Here is a 20,679-nt window from a genome sequence, read left to right as displayed (position 1 = left end):
TTCTGGATAGTAACAGACACTTCATAGTCTTCTAATGTTCAGAAATAGCCAGTCATCCCTTCCATTTTGTTCCCATGGCCACCATCCTCATTCAAATTCAAATCCATATCACAAAGCCATCCACTTTCACCCTATACTCCAATCCATCTTCCACATTGTCCCAGATTAAGCTGCTTTTTATATCACTTAGCTCCACAAATGGCTCTCCACTGACTACACAAAGGATACCCTCTCTATTCTGACATTCAAAACTTTCAACAACCTGACATGACCACATTTCCTCTTTTATCTCCTGTTGCCTCTCAACACATACTTTTTTTTTCAGCATGTACTTTTAAAACCAGTAATTCTTCAGGACTCCTGCACCTGCACCCCAATGTTTATAGCAGAAATGTCCACAAATGTCAAACTGTGGAAGGAGCCACAATGTCCTTCAACAGATGAATGGATAAAGAAAACGTGATACACACACACACACACACACACACACACAATGGAATATTACTCAGCCATCAAAAGAGACGAATACCCATCATTTGCTTCAACATGGATGAACTGGAGGGTATTATGCTGAGTAAAATAAGTCAGAGAAGGATAATCATCGATCGTATGGTTTCACTCATACGTGGAACATAAGAAATAGTGAAAGGGATTATAAGGGAAAGGAGGAGAACTGAGTGAGAAAAATGAGAGAGGAAGACAAATCATGAGAGACTCCTAACTCTGGGAAACAAAGGGTTGCAGAAGGGGAGGAGGGTGGACAGATGGAGTGACTGGGTGACAGGCACTGAGGAGGGCACTTGATGGGATAAGCACTGGTTGTTATATGCTGGTGAACTGAATTTAAATTTAAGAAAAACACAGTCATTCTTGACAGTCCATAATTTTGCAAAACCTACTATACTTTCCCTCTGTTCATGGCTTTGTTCATGCCATTTCTTTTACCCATAAATATCTCTATTCAGCTTCAGCTATGAAAATTTTATCCATTTTTCAGATTCCAGTTCTAGTTTTCCTGCTTCAATATGTATTCTATGATTGATTTAGTCACAGACACCCTCCAACCTGTTATCCCTAAAGAAAGCTTCTGAGATCAAAAAACACATTGATTTTGCAGACTCAAATATAACCCAGGTCAATGTTTCACTAACTATGGTTCAAAGTGTCTCAAAATTTAAACAAACAAACAAACAAATAAAACCAAACCAACAAAAAAAAGTTTCTGGTCAAATAGTTTTGTAAAAAACTCTATATACTCTTTTCTTGGAGATTCACAGTGAATATTAGCATATCAAAGACTTGGAGAATCCTGCAGTGAAGAAACATGATTAACTTGGTTTAACCCAGTACTTCCCAAGTGTATTTGGCCAGGTTTCATATATATTAGAAAGCTTAGAAAGCTAGTTTTCCATGAAACACAGTCTAGGAAAATACTGATCTAATATAATTCCCTCAAGGCAAGACATGATGAAATTAAGCTCCAGAGAAGTGAAGTAACTGAATAAAGACCATGAGTCAGTTTATAGAAGAGCCAGTACACCCGCCAAAAGTCTCTTGCCTTCCAAACCAGTGCTCTCTTACTATATCACTAATATCAAATTATATGACAGCATGAAACTATATGCTTGGGATTTTTATTTTATACCTCACTAAATGTCTTAGATGTTGAAATCCTTTTAGCAGTAATTTGCTTTGGGAGGAATATATTATAGGCACAAAATAAAGCCACATTTTGGCTCAATAAAGACTCCACACAAACACACACACACACACACACACAGAAATTAATCAGGGAAGCTAATAGCTATATAATCTCTAGGAATTAGAATTCGTTTTACCAAGTTGAATTTACAAAAATCTAAAATTCTGGGATACCATAAAGACAAGGTGTTTAAGAAAGATAAACCTAGTGTCATATTATACAAATAGGCACAAGCATAAAATAAATAAGTAAATCCTTCCCAGGATTCACTATATAGTATTTTTCCCTTATCACAAGCCTCTGAGTAAAAGCAAAAACAAAAGCAAAAGTGTATTTTTGTCTAATTAGATTTCAGCTGCATCTATCATTTATGGCAAATACTACTGATTGTCTACTCAACACCTTCCCCTTCCATTTTTCCTTCCTGATTTGGTCAGAGAGTGTGCAGCCATGTATTCAGGAAAAGTGAGCTCTTCTCACATTTCCAAAATATATACCATGATTTGTCTATGCAAATTTTGATCATTCTCACTATATTTCCAGTGGTTAGGAAAGTAATAATATAACCAACATATAAGGAAAGTAATTGGGGTTTCTGGCAAAGATTTTCACCCCTAAATAAGAGAGAAGGGGTGGGATAACCACTTTTCATACCATCCTGCATTCCTGTAATACAGAAGTAATGCCTGAACCATTGAAATCATCTTGACACCCTACTAAATAAGCCTAAGAACAAAGGCTAATTATGTTGAGGCTGGTAGAACAGAAGGTTTTCAGAAAAGAAAGGCACTCTCCCCTCACACAGTACTTAGAGTTTTCTTTCTTCTCTTTTCCTTCCAATCCTCTAAACCATGCACCCTGAGCAGTTGATACTGCTCCCTACCTTCTTCCTGTTTTTGCCTTCACTTCTAGAAACTGATAGTTTTCCAAAAGTCCTCATTGTCACCCCAATGCAAAATATTTAAACACTTAAGATCACAGATTTGCTACATATACCAATATCCACCATTTCTCCAACCTCCCAGATTGGAGTTCTTTCTCTTCTTTCCACATATAAGCACCTTTTAAAAAGAATATTTTAATGAAAGCAACAAAGACAAATTTACAGTTTTACTGAAGGTCACCCTGCTTCCATAAAACTTGTTGATGATAAAGTATCCTAAATCTCTTTTTTATCCACCGAACTGCTTAGCAGTACATGTATTAGTGCTCAATAACTACTTTTTAATTAATTTACCAAAAAAAGTAGACCCAATTAATTTATTCCAAGAAAAAGAAAAAAGAACAGGAACATCTGGCTAATTTAATATTTGGTTAAATGAAAGAAACTGTCTAAATAAAATGACAAGTTCTATTGATGCAAGGGTATTCCAACAATGGTTTCAGACTCACATGTTGATAATATGGGGACTTAGTTACAACATCTCATATTTATTTACTGTTTTGTGAGTTTCAAAGAGCCTCTATCTATTACTTTATCTGAGCATTCTTCATGTGAGATATCATTTTTAGGTATAACAAGTTTATACAATGACGTTGGTAAATAATTTGAGAGACAGTATATGATCAGAGTTCATTCACAAACAAATATTCAATTGTAAGTTGATTTGAAGCTTTAAAAGAAAAAAGAAAGAAAATGAAAATGAAAAATAAAGAGAATGGAGTCCATTGTACTAGGCCAGCCGGATCTGGAACACTTGCATTTATTTCTGCATGCTATATTGTAAAAGGGACACTGTCAAAACAATGTATCAGACAAAGGCAATCAAGATGATGTCTGGAAATTATCTTATATGAAAAATGTAAGAACTGGAAATGTTTAACCTATAAAAGAAAAAATTTCAGAGATGATACAGACATCTTTAAATTCAAGGGCTGTCAAGTGAAAAAGTGGTAAGATTCTTTCCCTCATGGTACTGATAGCAAAACTGGGGCCAACGAGCAGAAATTAAAAAGGCAAAGTAATCAACATAAGAACACAGAGGATTTTCTAATACCCCTCTCTTCCATTTTCTCCAATCTTCCAGGCTATTCAACACAAAGAATTTTCTAAAATCTAAAGTTGTCTAATAACAGACTGAACTACCTGTAATTAGATACCTAAAGAGTTTCTGATGTCCTTCCTCAGGAATTCTGTATGAGGAATTTTTAAATTGGCAGGATGAGCCAGATAACTAACCTCTATAAACCCTTCCAACTTGAAGACTCGAGGATTCCATGTTCTGAGAGTAGCCCAGGAATCACTGATCAAGTCCCACTCAATTTATTTGTGTAACCAACTTATCTTTCAAAATATGAGATAACTAAATATATAATTTCCAAAAGATATGGGTAAACAACTAAAATCTAATCTATAGTGATTGGTAATGAGCATCCCCAGAACCTAGAACAACACCAGGCACAGAGTAGGAGCTCAATAATATGTAAGATTTAATGAACGATGTAACTATCTAAAAGTTAGGCAATTCTGACAGGTTTCCAAACATTTTTATACAAGTTAGCTCTTTGAGATTCAGCAACAACCTTCTGAGGCAGACTAGGCAGTTTAGTATGTCATTTTATACACCTTATTTTGTTGCCCTCTCCCAAGAATGCTCTTCAGTTAACATTATGCTTTTAGGTTTTATCATAGATTACAAAGAAAACTTCATCACAAGAACATCTTACAGAAAATCACAAGCAAAACATCACTGTCCATCACGCTCCTCACACAACAAACAAAATTATAAATTTTCCTGCAATTAATGACAAAAAAAATTTGCCTTGCCATACTGGTTTGTCTGCTCTGCCCTCCTTCCTTTCCTCTTTTCCTTTCTTTCTTTCTTTTCTTTTTTTTCTAAATAAGATAATGGGAACTTTATAAACAAACATGGTTCCTTTTTTTCCTTGGAACTTGCCAGAAAGTTCAACCTTGTGGCTCTAATTTTGACATCCCAAATTCCTAACATAAATCTCTCCAACATTCTAACACATTGGGACTTAGAAACTTTTTTGTTTTTAGAGTAATGGAATTTTGGGTTTGAAAAAAATTATTACTTGGAATCTTGATATATAAAACAGGTAAAAGTACAGCTATTGAGAACAGAGCTCAGAGCCCTCCCAACTAAGCCTCCCTCAAAAATTCTCTATGCACAGGTAGCCCTAGATCCCAATGATTGTCATTTGAAAACTACTGTTCTACATATTTTCAGTTATTTTAGCTGCCTTGTTTTGTGCATTTTTATTATAAACTACATGAAAATGTTTCAGTACTAGGCACATGAAAAGTGTGTGGATTTCTATATACACTTACACATGAGAAAATGTAAATGTTAGACATTAACAATAGGTAGCTAATGAGTGGAGCCAAGATCATAAACCAAAACTGACTTCAGATTCAAGCAATACCTAGGTTTATTTTTTTGTTGTTTATTTTTTTATTTTTATTTATTTATGATAGTCACACAGAGAGAGAGAGAGGCAGAGACATAGGCAGAGGGAGAAGCAGGCTCCATGCACCGGGAACCCAACGTGGGATTCGATCCCGGGTCTCCAGGATCACGCCTGGGCCAAAGGCAGGCACTAAACCAATGCGCCACCCAGGGATCCCCACTGTGCCACCCAGGGATCCCCACTGTGCCACCCAGGGATCCTGATACCTAGGTTTAAATCTCAGCTTCTCACTGTATAAAGCTGAGAGTTATTTTACCTGTCTTGGCTAAAATTTATACACATATAAAACAATTACAATTATATCTATCTTACAACATTGCTTTGAGGATTAAATGAAATAAAGTTTGTAAATAGTTCTATACAATACTTGACACATAACGGATATTATTATCTTCATTACTTTTTGACACTTAAGCCTCTGGTCTGGTCAATATGTTATGCCAATAGAAAATTTTTTTAAAAGGGGGTGGGGGGTGTGGGAGACACCAAGTCTGGAACCTGGAAACCACAGGGACAACAAACAGTCTTGGAAAGCAAGAGTAGGATAAGACCGACCAAGAGAAAGAGTTAGCCTGGTATTCATTAATAATTTTGAGGGAAAAGTATAATGGTCAAACTTTTGCTAACAAAAGAAACTAGGACATCATAAAAGGCAGAAAATGAGGCTGACTCAAGGAAGTACTTAAAGATTTTGTCACTAACTCAATAGATAAGGGAAAGTTTTTACTTTCTTAAGCCTTGTCCCAGACATTTTACTTTCAAGGAAACATTAGTTTGCTTGTATGTAATGAATTTTAACTTCAACAGAGTGATTGGGGAAAACATTGAAGAGCATTTGTTGGCCTAGCCCAGCAAAACCGCCCTCCCACTCGTCTGTCAAACCCCTACAACAGGAAATCTTTTAAAGCAATGTTTTAGCTCTACCACTGACATCTACCTATAAACTAATGTGATGCTTGGCATGGAAGATTGTTTATTTGGGTGTGTAAAGGTTCTGGCTGTTAACTTGGAGAGAAAAGTTATTACTCTACTTCCCTTCAGGGACCATCCAAATACTTGTTTGACAGGGTAAATACCCATTAAACACAAAAGTAGGATTGAGCCAGACTTCTGCAAAACTAGTAGGTGAACTTGTCTCTGACACTTCCTTTCCACCTCTCCTGTCTGTGAGCCCCATCCCTTATCCCCAGTGGTCCCACTACTCAATCCAGGTAGCTATCTGAACTCTTTTTACCAGGACTTTCCTATATCTAATTGTCATCTGATGCCCTTTCTCCCTTTCCCTAATCCTTTCAAGCAGGTTATAGCTGATAAGTGTTCCCAGAAACATTTAGGCCTTAACTGATACTTAAGAATGTCATGCTGAAAGGTCTTCAGAACTTAAAGCAATAAAATCCAACTAACAAAATTTCAGGTTCCAGGACGCCTGGGTGGCTCAGGGGTTGAGCATCTGCCTTTGGCCCAGGACATGATCCTGGAGTCCTGGGGTTGAGTCCCACATTGCGCTTCCTGCATGGAGCCTGCTTCTCCCTCTGCCTTTGTCTCTCCCTCTCTGTGTCATTCATGAATAAATAAATAAAATCTTTAAAAAAGAAATTGTGGTTCCATGATGGGTCTGAGGGAGATGTTTATAGACTCATACAAATTAATCACCCCATTAGTGACCATTTACTACCTTTACTTTCAAGGCTGACCTGGAAAGAAATAATCATTTCCTTAGAAACACCTAGAAGAAGGAAATTATCATATATATATAATATATATTACACCATATATTTATAACGTATAAATATGTATATATGTGTAATTACATAGTATATTTAGGGTAATGTGTCTATACATATATAGTACTTATATACAGTATATACTATATAAATATAGTATAATAGATAACGTATATATTGATAGCATATATACAAAGTATGTACCACATGGATAGTGTATCTATATATATGATTTATAAATTACAGTATATGTGTGTATATATATATATTTATATTTATAGAAAAAGGAAATTATCATATATATGTATATATGTATCATATATATATATACATGTATACATATACATATATATATATATACATATAAATTTCAAGCACACTCAAGCCCTATAAGTTTTACTTTCTTTTTTTCCTTCCTTTTTTTATTCATGTTAGACAGGTAACGTGCCAAGGTTGTAGCAAGATTTGAGGGAGGTACATGTCACCACACAACAGCATGAATATCCTATATCATCATGCTTATGAACTACAAATGAATCCAAGTCCTGTAAGTTTTTAAAAATATTTAGGAAATTTATTTTGTAAGTCACACAACCTTTACAAATGTTCCCATAATCATATTTTGGCTGGGTGCAGATTCACTCTACATTATGAATTAAGGATGTTTCTCCACTAACAGCTCATTCCTAACGAGAATCTTCCACAGTAATGTAGTTAGGCAGCCAGGTAACCTGCAGAGAGCAGGTTCTTAAATTCCCATGAATACAGTTCTAAGGCAGAGTTGCCAGAAACAGCAAGTCACAGATTCCATGACTCCCACCCTTTATTTTATACTGAAGAGTATAGGATACCTCACAAGATACACACATAGGCCAAAGACCCAAGGGATGATTGCAACTTGATAACAAGTTCAAATCATTTAAATCCAGCAAAGTAGATGCTCTGGTATGGAAAGATGCAGGATATGGAAAGATGGAGAATTGGGAAGAATTAAATTTAAAAAACAGAATATGAAGAGGAAAGTAAACCAGGCACTTAGAAGACCAAGGGGAAAAAGGTGGAATTCAAATACTTCATGTATAACTATTATAACAAGATGACAGAGGGTATTTTTTAAAAGCCTTAAAGTAGAGACAGACACTCAGTCCAAAACATCTGTGGAATTGCGGGAAAAAAAAAAGGCCTTATTGCCAACATCTCCATTCTGCTTCCCTCCCTCTTCAGCACCAACAATGAGCAATACATTAAAAAGGTGTTTAGACTGTCAGTAAATATGATTGATTTTTTTCTACTCTGCTAAAAGCCTGCTACACGGTGGAACAAAAGCAAATGCTTTCCTCATATCCACGTCTGGGTTGAACTCTTACATTATTTTAACACCCATCAAGGGATAGCTTTGTCTCTCCATGGAGACAGGGAAAGCAATCTATGTCCACAAAAAAGCTTTTTGCCCTTTCATTGTCCCCCTTTCCCTCCAGATTCCAATGGAATTTCACTCAAGACTAGAAAACCTCACCATGGAAAATTAGTACAAATGGTCTATCTATTTACTGGACCAAAATGGGATGAAGAAACATAAAAGCCTGGATAATCTTAGAACCAAGTTCTGTAAGATGGGAACAAAGCTGGGTGGAGCTAATCAGTTCAGAATAAATGGGGCTACATTTAGTGTTCTATTTTTCCATCCATCAAGCTGACAGTAGGAATCACCAAGATAGAAATGATCATTCATTACTGAACTAGGAAAAGAAAGGCAGAACTTGGAGCCATATGCCAAAATTGAGGATCAGGTATCTTTTAATTTAGTGTGGACTGCAGATGGTAAAGTTATTACTATTAAGTAGTTATATAATTGCTTACTTAGGGTTAAAGGTCACACTTCTAACTGTAACTTTGCCAGGAATAGTACTGCCAGAAAAGGCCATTTCTTATAGAAAAGACAAAAGGGCCAGATGTAATTATAGTTTTATAATGTAAATTCCATATTCAGATTTTACATTATACAACTTTGTATTATCCTCCATATCCACTAAATAACTGATAGTTTTTGAAGGACTTAAGTTTAATACAAAAGATCTGTAACTAAATCTAAGCATCATCTCTCAAGGGCTTTTGTAAACACTATAGTCATTATTTCCAGTTCACATGGTGCAATTCATGGTTATGGCAATATTTTTACTGCTTTTCTAAGTCCCTCCGAAGTCAAACTGCATGGGATAAAAAGTAAGGAAGGAGTTACTTTGTCTTGCTCTAATTTAGTTTATTACTTTACTCTTAGAATGAAAAGTGGATATAAGGAGGCTCTTACCTGGAGATTTCCTGGGGTAGGCAAAATTTATGGCAGTGGTACCTTTTCTGTAACTGTTCTATGTTTTTTGAGACTGAAGAACATCTGGAAAAAAATGTAAGTTATGAGAGGAATAAAACTCCACAAGGCATATGTGTGCCCTATGATCTAAGTGATTATCAGGATCTAGGTTTATTTCCAAGATGGAATGGCTAGAATTTGTTCTATTAGAGGCTATTGTTACTCTTCTATATCGCATATTAGATAAGTACAACTTGATCAGAACTCCTGCTACCTCAGGATTTTTGAGGGGAGGAAGAAAAAAGAAAATTATTAATCATCACATCTGGAGTAGTTTAATAATTGAAGAAATAAAGAGCACCCAACAGGTAAGAAAAAAAGTTTGTTTGCTCTATCTATTCTCAAGTCCATAAGAAATAGATATTTTACTATCTTTGTGGGTTAAGAAGTGAGAAGCCAAGATTATTACTGCTCATATTCTGAGAATAATTAAGATTTTATAAATTCTAACAAGTCAACATAATATTGTGTTCCTCATATGAACTTGGGAAGGCAAGAAAACACTTCAGCTTTCCTCAACAAACCCAGGCCAAGGCAGCCTCTCTTTCTTCTTAACTTCTATAACATCAACCACACTACAGTAGTCCTTTGGCACATATATAGGCCACCATCTCTATCCCACTCACCTATACAAATATAGCACAAGACACAATAGTGAGACTGCCACCTCCAAAGTTTCAGAAAGGGAAAGTAGAACACACATTTCCTCTACTCTTGAATGCCTGAAAAATCTCAAGGGAAATGTTACCAGCCTCACCCCTACTGGGATGCTAAGAGTACAGCACAAGGTTACTGCACTATGTCTAATATTCCTCTTCCTGAACAAATGCTCCTTCCCTCTGCCAATTCAAAGGATCTTTTACCCAGTCTGGAAACAGGCCAAGAAACCTGTTTATTCTGTTGGCATCTCCTTCTCAAACAGTCTCTATCTTGCTCCACATGGAACTTTTTGAAGTTAGAAGCTACAAATCTGGCATGTGCTGTTTACGACACTACAGTAATAAGTGACCAAGCTGTAAATGCCAAATGGGGTATGACTGACAGCTAAACTAGGAGGATGAAAAAGAGTCCGTTAATTAAACTCCACATTCCATCACACCACAGATAAGTGTATATTCATCATCAACTGCAATGCCGTGAACACAGCAAATGCCCAAGAAAGGCCTGTGATTCATGATTAATCAAAGTATTTTAGACATATTTTGTATTAAAGTTCATACTAGAGAGTTGTGATACCAATCTTTACCAATAAAATACTGCTAACATCAGAAGTACATAGAAAGTTTCTACAGCAAGGGAAATAGTCCTTTAGAGACTTGTATTTTATTTGAACAATGCACACATACCCCAGTTTGACTACTATGAAAACCAGAAATATCAACTACCCAAAGTAGATATTCTACTGAGTAACCTCACTGAGATATAACTATATTCTAATTCCAAAGTGAATCCCCATGTATCTATCTATATATGCAAAAACAGTCAGGCCTCCTAGGGTATGAAGGAGGAATTTTCTCTATTAGTGCCATATTAAGACAAACAATCTCATGGTACCTTTAGCATATCAATTTCCAATGCTCTAATTCCACATTCCTATTCCCCATAATCTAATAGAGATACTGAACCATATGTGCAACTATTTGATCAGCTCTTCATATGGGCAGAAAAAATATTCACCAGCCCCCAAAAGATACAAATCAGCTTGTCCTTTATAAATATAAAAATGATTGAAAACAACAGTGCTTTTACTGTTAGCCAAAGGAAAATATCTATCAAAGAGCAATCTATTTCTATAGAAGCTAGGTCAACTTTCTAAGTTTGAATGCAGCTCAGCAATATAAAAATTCTTGTCTGCATTCACAGAAATTGGCATTCTTTACTCACTGAAAGCCAATAGATAACATCTGGTAATGGATGAAATAAACCAATGATTTCTTCCCAGTCACAGGGCAGACACTCTCATAAATACTTTTTTGTTAATGGATTGTTTACTTTTAGCTCTTCCTCCATGAAATGGTATATGCTATAGATTATATTTTTTCTTTTAAATTAAATAAGACCCATGAACCAGAAAATTTTGGTGCACTATAAAGGTGTATGCAGAGAGAAAAAAAAAAGTTTTTTCTGCTGTTAATTTGCAAATATTTTCTGATTTAATCATAAGCAGCGGATCCCTGGGTGGCGCAGCGGTATAGTGCCTGCCTTTGGCCCAGGGCGCGATCCTGGAGACCCGGGATCGAATCCCACGTCGGGCTCCCGGTGCATGGAGCCTGCTTCTCCCTCTGCCTATGTCTCTGTCTCTGTCTCTCTCTCTCTCTCTCTGTGTGACTATCATAAATAAATAAAAAATTTAAAAAAATCATAAAGCAGCATGGTCTGAGGCTCAAAACTAGTATGAAGCATCCAAATTTATTATGCTTTATCATCTTGGGTGATTGCTTTGTTCTAGCTGGACCCTTTTTTTGTTTTGTTTTTAAAGATTTTATTTATTTATTCATAAGAGAGACAGAGAAATAGAGAGGCAGAGACATAGGCAGAGGGAGAAGCACACTCCATGCAGGGAGCCCAATGTGGGACTTGATCCTGGGATTTTAGGATCACGCCCTGATGCTCAGCAGGCAGATGCTCAACCACTGAGCTACTCAGGCATCCCCTAATGGGACCCTTCTTGTGGGCTATAGACAAGAAGTGAAAAATAAAATTAAGACCATACCAATCTTTTTTTTTAACAGCATACCAAGCCTTATCATTTTTATCTTTAATTAGATCCAAAAGTATTCATAACAAATGAGGGATTTTTATGGGTAAAATACCACCAATATTCTCACTAAATGACTTTAAATGATAAACAGGACACATTTCTTAATTTTCTACATAGAAAAGATTTCTCTCACATGTATTATTATTTTTCAGATGTACAAAGATGCTATTGTATTTAATAAAATAATAAAATATTCACTAAAAAGCTTTATTACAGTCACAATAACTGTTTTCCACTATGGATTTTCTTACAGAGAGTAAAAGTGAAACCAGTATTATGTATGTATATATGCATGTGTCCAGCAGGGACAGGAATGACATGACATTTTGACATTCAAAAGCAGTCCTTGGGGCACCTGGCTGCCTCAGATGGTAAAGCATACGACTCTTGATCTCAGGGTTGTGTGTTCAAGCCCCACATTGGACGTAGAGATTGCTTAAAAAATAAAATATTTTTTAAAAATCGTCCTTAAAAATAAAAATCATCCTTGCACTCAAAAAGATTTCAAATCACTGCTATGTGATTTGTTGCATAACTTCTTTGGATACAACTTCTGTTGTGTACAGTGACATCATATGCAGCATCAGCTATCTGTATCATGATTAACAACTAGCACATGAATAAGACAACCAACAGAATACAAAATGGCTTCAATTTTCAGCAAATGTCAAAACATACATTTACATTTATAAGAGTGCTATCTGCTTTTCTTTTTAAAAATTGCATGAATTTTAAGATGCTAGAATTTAACACAGTAAAGGAGACTGTGACACAATCTCTTCCACTGGAGATTCTAAGAGATTTAATAAGAGAACAAATGAGAGGCTATGTTAGGTGGAGTACTGGGCAGTCATGCCTGATGATTTTGAATGTGCTAGATGGTGTTTTAAAGTCACTTACTGCCAAAGGTCAATTAAAACATATCAATCATTCCTTATTCTTTTTTTTAAAAAAGATTTTTTTTATTTATTTGAGAGAAACAGAGAGGGAGAGAGAACAAGTGAGGAGAGGCGCAGAGGGAGAAGCAATCTCAGGACCTGGGGATCATGAGCTGAGCGGAAGGCTGATGCTTAACTGATTGAGCCACCCAGTCACCCCAGTCATTCCTTATTCTTAATGCACTATTAGTTTCACACTAAACTTGGAAACTTTATTAAACTATATGTGAATTTCAAGTAAAAACTTTAATAAGAAACTTTTGATTTCTGAAAAAAATGAAATGTTGTGTTCACTCAAATAGTTTCAGAATGGAGAAAATATTGGCAAAGAAATTATAAGGGTTTTTTTGCCACTGACTATTAAAAGCAAGAGGAGCCATCAGAGAAATTCTGAAGAGAAGGTTCATTTTGATGAAGTAAAATTTATTTCAGGAACATAGTCTCATGAGGAAGAGTCTGTAGTAGTTAAAATGCACTAACAAAACAAAATGAAAAATGGAATCTCCTTGTTCATACCTTATACACATATAAAAGTCTACAAATGTTAGCATATGGAAAAGGTATTAGACCCAGAAGAAAATGCCCTAGGTTTTCCTATTTGAATCTATTCTTTTATTCCATCAATCCTTTCTCATTTATAAGCCCCAACAAAGCCCATCATGCAACAAGTACAATAGTTAATGTTACCCTCCAAACTCAGTCTCTTACTCTCATTATGGTGAGGTATGATCCCAGCCGTCTTTGATTAGAGACAGAACAAACCATGTCAAAAAAGAGATTTGTACCCACTGGTTAATCTTTCCTATAGCAAATGGGAACTATCTTGCTATAAACCCAGTTGCTATAAACTGGGTTTACTGGAAATAACATACTGCTATAAGCAAGAAATTTAAACAACCCTTAAAACACTTACTAAATGGACATAAGAAGTGAAACATTAGTTGTTTCTCTAGCAATGTCTAGAAGAGGTTACCCAAACTAGCCTACATAGTGTTTGCTATCTTCTATCAGTATGATATCAAAGTAATGGTTAAAACAATATATTCTAATTTCTCTATTCTGAGCAAGAAAAAATGTTCAGAGAAGTTGGAATAAGGGAGACTAGCATGATATTCCTTTGCTAAGATACTCATAAGAGAACAAAAGTAATTGGATAATAACAGCTGACTCTTATTAAGTGCTTCCTATGTTCCAGGCATTATACTAAACCGTCATGCATTATTTCATTTTTTAAAAGATTTTATTTACTTATTCACAAGAGACACAGAGAGAAAGAGAGGCAGAGACATAAGCTGAGGTAGAAGCAGGGTCCCCTTGGGGAGGCTGATATGGGACTCAATCCTTGAACTCCAGGATCATACCCTGAGCCAAAAGTAGACCTTAACCACTGAGCCATCCAGGCGTCCCATGCATTATTTCATTTAGTACACTAATAATATCATGTTGGTGTCACTATTATCCACATTTTACAAAGAAGTTGAGATCCATAGAGAACTTGACCAAGTTCCTACTGCAAAGAAATAGCATAGCTCTGTCTACTTCCAAATCCAGTGCATTTAAGCATTACTCAAAACTGCTTCTAAAAAAAAAAAAAAAAAAAAAAATCAAAACTGCTTCTATAGGATTTACCAGGTTTGTGAGTAGTTCTTGTCAGCACTATTACTTAAACATAAAAAGCATTCTTAGACCCAGAGAATGTAAAATGCATAAACAACATATGTAAAATGAAGCTGAGAAAAAAATTAAGTACATAATCGACAATCTTCCCTGTTTTCACTTATCCTTACATGAAGATCAAAAACCCACAAGTTTTTATAGTTCTTTGCCACATGTCTTTTGTAGACAGACTCTTTCAGCTATAATCCTTGCCATCGTTATTTTGACTTCATCACTTAACAGTGTCTGGTATATTGAATGAGTGAATATTCATCCATCTGCTTGAACTGAATTCAATCCCTGTCCTAAAGATAAGCTTGAAAACAATCTGAATGATATCAACTGCATATTACCATATAGTTTTACAAGAAAGCTGGTCACCATCAAATCAACCCTTGCACCATATTGCTTCTTTTCCAGATTTCTCTTCTAATATACATTATAACATGATCAGGTTTACATCTTGAAATAGGAAGAATAATCTCTTTTTCAACTATCCAGCCTCACAAGCAAAACTGGAGAAAAACAAAGAGGAGTTACCTTTCCAACTTTTATTTTCACATTTCTTTGAGGTGAAGTTGAGATTGAATATTCTCAGCCACCCAGGAAATGAATATCAAATTTGCTACTGAACTAAAGAGTGTTCCATGGTTTTGTTATGTCTATGACAGGGTGCTGCTACAGTTAAACTTCAGCACATTAAGCAATGGTTCAGCTTTCTGGTTGCTTGCATCATAACCTGATGGTTTATTATTTTGGGCATTAGTTAAAAAGAAGGAAAAAAACCTTAGAGCATATAATCTGGAAAGGTTCGTGTTATTTGAAGACTAGAGGCCAGGATACAAGAGTAACTTGATTATGAAAAATAAAGTTTAAACAAATGAATTTATGCACATGTGAACCAAAAAAATAGAAAAAGGTGCAGCATAACCATGCACTCATCACAAAATGCCTGTGCATGTGACACTGAGCCAGAGGGAGAGGGAGTGGTGGAAATACTAAAAGTACGTGTTGCTACTAATGTAAATAGTGTTTATGACCCTATTCATAAGCCTTTAAAGACAGTTGTTAGCACTGGGCACCAAGTCAGGGCCTGGCAGTAGAATAACTCTAACAGTTAATAAAAAACACAGTGAGAACAGGATATTAATTTATGCCTCCTGAGAGTTACTGTATTCACAAATGATCATTTCAGCACAGCAATTTTTGGCCACCTTTCAGGAATGAAAGTACCGTAAGACTAGTCTGAAACAGGAATAAGGGCAATATGCCACCTTGCAGGTAACAGATAAACATGAATCCTTTCTTGGGAAAGCAGAAGGACCTTGAAAAAAAACAGATTTTCTAAGAGAGCCCAAATGCAATTTGAAAATGGAAGAGGAAAATGAAGAAAGAGAGAGAGGAGAAAAAGACAACTCTTGTAGTTTTAGGCTGTCACATAAAATGCATAAACCAAATAGGCCCTAAAGAACAAAATGGATGAGAAAATTTTACTCACTCATAAATGAGAAAAATCATAAACTCTTTCCTGTCTTCTTTAGAGGCCCTAGAGGTGAAAGAGAGGTGAGGAACCATAAATTTCTATACTTCCTTGCAGTGTGTTTATTTCTGTATGGATTCTGTCAGATATAATCCTAAAAACTCATAAAATCCAGGGCTACTTACTAAAATAGTAAAAATAGCAAGTGTTTCTGATACCATTTAGGATTGCAAAATACAGAACTGCTACTACAAAATGTCTTTGAAAGTTAAAAGCAGACCACTTGACAAGCATCCTCGAAGCCCTAAAACGAGCTGCATGCATTCTTTATGGTCTCTGTCTTCAAAGAGCTTACAATAGCTGGAAATGCACAACTAATTCATGAAAAATAATTTGGTAGCAAAGCAAGACAACAAATAATTAAGTTCCAAAAGAAGTGGTGCAGAATAAGGATTGTGAAATTCCAGAGGAAGGTGATTAAGACCTGGCACTAGGGAAAGTTTTGTTGAAATAAAGATAAAAATAATAGCTACATCTTATTTAGAATTTATTAGATGCCAGGCCCTATTCTAAGCACATTTGTATTAATTCATTTAATCCTCACAGCACTCACAAGGACAGTTCCTATTCTGTATATGAAGAAACTGAGATAGCCAAGTACTGAATTGCACTATTTTGTCACAAATCACTTGAGTGTTCTGGAATCCCTTTTCTTCTACTCATCTATTTGTCCATGCTTACAATTGTCACATGTTGCAATTATTATAACTTTGTTCAAGTTTATATAACTAATAAACCAGGAATCAAAAAAAGATAGTAAGGTTCTAGAATCTCCTCTCTGGATTATTTGAAATTTGAGAAAAAGAAGAATATGGAGAGATAAAGGAAAAAAGAGGAAGCCTTATAAGCAGACACTGTTTCTGCAAAGAAATCCTAGGATTAATCTGCCCTGCCTCCTTCTGCTTCTATACCCATCACTTGTAATTTTTGACCAATTTCTTTCTACTCTGACCATCTGATGAATACAAAATTATCTGTCAGTTTTACCACTAATTTTAGTTTTCAGAATTTTTCTTTACTGCTAATAAGCACAAAATCAAGCTTAAGATAAAACCAACAAAAACACCTTTCCTATGTCCTCTCTCCTTTCTTTTTACTTAGACCCTGACGGGAAAACCCAAGATATTTGAAGATAGCTCTGAGTCCACCAAAGGAAGACTAATCCACTTACACAGTAAAGGTCCTTAAAACTTTTCTAAGAGTACCAAACCTTTGGGATTGAGGTGTGATTGGTGGATAGGGAAGGAATGTGGCCATAGCACTGGGCCCAGTGGCACATATTCAAGTTTCTCACATTACCTTTGCATTCACAATCCCTGTTGCTTGCAACTGTGCTCTGACTTAGCACTGAGGTCAGCAGAAGAGCAAAGATCAGAGATGAAGAAAGATCCTAGGAAGCAGAACTGGAGAGAGAAAAAGAGGGAAAAGGGGAAGAAAGTTCTGTTCCTTTCCCTTTTGCAGCCATCAAGTCTGACAATTTCAATCCTAACCTACCCAACTGTATTATGGTGAACAGAACAAATATCTGAATAGGGAAGGAAGAGCCTAGCAAACATCATATTCACTGCAGTGGATAGTGACAGGGGGTAGGGAGAGGAAAGATGACCATGGGGAGCAGTGGGACAGGATAAAGCCACAGAAAATAATACATATTTAAACAAAAACTGCAAATATGAGAAAATTAATCACCACAAAGGTAGTCCAACTAAAGAGGACAATTAAAGAGGACAATTCACACCCAAAGAGGTATAGTTAATATGGCAATTTGAAAATATCTATTAAATTCTTCAAAATAATAATGAAATGGTTCTAGTTAAACATAGTGGATTAAACACATGATTTTAGCTTTCTTCCATATCTTTAAAAAAATTTCCACTAAAAATAAAAATTTCACATCCTAAAAAGATAAATCCACAAGAATAAAAAAAAAAAAAGAGAAGAGAGGGCAACAAATGATTCACATTAAGATTTTTGGAAGCTAGAAAGCAGATAAAGAGTGAACATTGAAAACATACTGGATAAAGCAAAAGCTAATTACTTACAAGTGTGAAGACTGATTTTATAAATAGATTGTAATTAAAAGACTATAGATTCAGAGACATCAGGCACAGCTAAAGGCAGCAGTTCCATACTGAAAATAGTAGGTTAAGTAAAATCTATACCCCAGTTTTGCTTATAATCATTAAAAACTAGGTTTTATCAGGGCACTTGGGTGGCTCAATCAGTTACGGATCTCTTGATTTTGGCTCAGGTCATAATCTCAGGATTGTGAGATTGAGCCCTGTATTGGGCTATGCACTGGGCATGGAGCCTACTTAAGATTCTCTGTCTCCTTCTTCTTCTGCCCCTCCCTCCCTAAAAAACAAAACAACAAAACAAAAACAAGACAAAAATCAACTATTATATCTCTAGGTCAGGAAATTAGAGGATTCTTCTTTGGGGTAACAAACCAATCCAAAGAAAATGTCTTACTAAAAATTCCTCTTAATAATAACGTTCAAAGAAAAAGTACTTAAAAAAAATGACCAGGCCCTTGCCTGATAATTCTACAATGAAGCATACTTTGACAAGCCCACTCCCTGTCTATGGACTAGTTAGTATCTTTCAGTAAAATATCAACGAACAGCCAAATATTATGTAACACAGGATAAAGTTTATCATATGAAACACCAACAAAAACAAATGAGAAAAAATATATGGAAAACAGACAATGCAGCAGGCAGAAAACTTAAAAAAATGTTCTATGGTTAACGTCCTCTGATATATAGGAAAATACATTGCATATATGAAATAAGAATAAAATGTTGTAACAAGAAACATTCAGAAAATGTTTTAAAAGAGCACTTTCAAATATCACAGAAATAGGATTTTAGAAGGGTTAGAAGATAAAGCTAGGAGGAATTCTCCCAGAAAATAGAAGAAAAATACTGATATATAGACAATATAAGAGAAAAGAAATTACCTAAAGGATCAGACCAAATGGCCCAGAAAAAAAGAGAACAGAGAGAATGGAGAGAAGGTGACTGTCAAAGAAATAACATAAGAAACTTTCTCAAAAGGACATTATTTTCCACATGGAATGGGCCTACTTTGTATATAGCACAAAGACTAAAAATTGCCCATAGAAAATATATCAAACTGGGTTTTGAGAACTACGGATTACGAAAAGTCCCAAAAGCTTACAAAGAAAAAAAAAAGTATATAAAAAAAGTCAGAAATAATAATGGTTTCCAACTTCCCAGTTAAGACTAAAAACTTTAAAAACATAAATTAGTACTTCAAATTATGAGGGACATTATTTCAAATCTAGAATTCTATACCTGAATGTAAGCCTGGAATATATTTCCAGACATACATTTTTTTTTCAAAAATTTTACTTTGCACATACCCTCTCAGGCTACTAGAGGATGTAATTCAGCAAAACAAAAAGGAAACCAGAAAAAAATTGAAAAAGGAACACATGGGATCCAGGAAATAAGAGAATCAACACAGGAAATCCTGGGAAGACAGTTGTGTAGCAGTATTAGAGGGCAATCAAATCCAGATTGTAACAGGAGATCTAGGAGGAATATCTCCAAGAAACACAGATTCTTAATCTGTTATCATTGGATTACTAAGAGTTCACTAATAAACTTGGGTGAATAAATACAGGGATGAATTTAAGACAAGAAGGTGGAAAAATAACCAACCTCTCCTCAAAAGCATGTATTAACTCTGGAGAAAATAAAAAGTAAAATGAAGGAATGAGACACAGTAAATGATTCAGAAATGAATAAGCTTTACATAAAACACTAAATTTTATGTTACTGGAAGGAATTAAGAAAGCAGAACCCTCACCTTTTTCATATTCCACAGAGAAAGGCTGCATAGAATATGTAAAATTAAAAGAGAGCAACATAAACATGTTATTTAGAAATATAGAAATAAGTAACAGAAACATCTAAAAGATTGGAAAATAGTTGCTACGAGGAAGCAGGAACCAGAGGTGGAGAGGAGCATAACAGAAGACTCCTGATTTTAATTACAAGCTTTATAAAATTATTTCACCTTTAAAATTATTCATTTGATCTATAACTTCATCTGTTTGATAAAAAATTATTTTAAAATATAAAAACAAAGGAAGATTAGCATCCATAAAACAAGACAGAGATTTAGGCACAAAAAGATTACAATAAAAAGTGTAATCATGAAAAAAAAAGTCAACATATGGGTGAATTAGTAGAAGTAGAACTGAAAGGAGATTTAGTAAAGAAATTTCCCAGAATGCAGCACAGAGATTTGAAGAAGGAAAAAGGTGAAGGTCAATTGAAATGTAGAAGGGAAAAGTTTCAACAAACATCCAAAAGGAGTTCCAGAAATATAAAAAATTGAGAATGACAGAGAGGCAGGCAGCACATCAAAAGCATCAAGGAAGTTTATAACCACAAATTCCAGATCTACTGGATCAAGCGTCTCCATTGTTGCAACCAATGCATCTACCTGACTCTACAGTTTTGCAGGTAATTCAGGTGAGCAGTAAAGATTAAGAAACACTGCTTAAAACTATATTGAATAATCC

General features: G+C 35.3%; 1 pseudogene; it reads right to left on the bottom strand.

Moving 5' to 3' along the window:
• Window positions 1-7,287: 7,287 nt before the first annotated feature.
• LOC119871710 lies at window positions 7,288-7,396 on the bottom strand (annotated as a pseudogene).
• Window positions 7,397-20,679: the final 13,283 nt, after the last annotated feature.

This window comes from Canis lupus, chromosome 4 (assembly GCF_011100685.1).
Source record: "Canis lupus familiaris isolate Mischka breed German Shepherd chromosome 4, alternate assembly UU_Cfam_GSD_1.0, whole genome shotgun sequence".
NCBI classification, from domain to species: domain Eukaryota; kingdom Metazoa; phylum Chordata; class Mammalia; order Carnivora; family Canidae; genus Canis; species Canis lupus.
The sequence above is the reverse complement of the archived record's forward strand: the minus strand, read 5'-3'. Positions and strand labels throughout refer to the sequence as shown.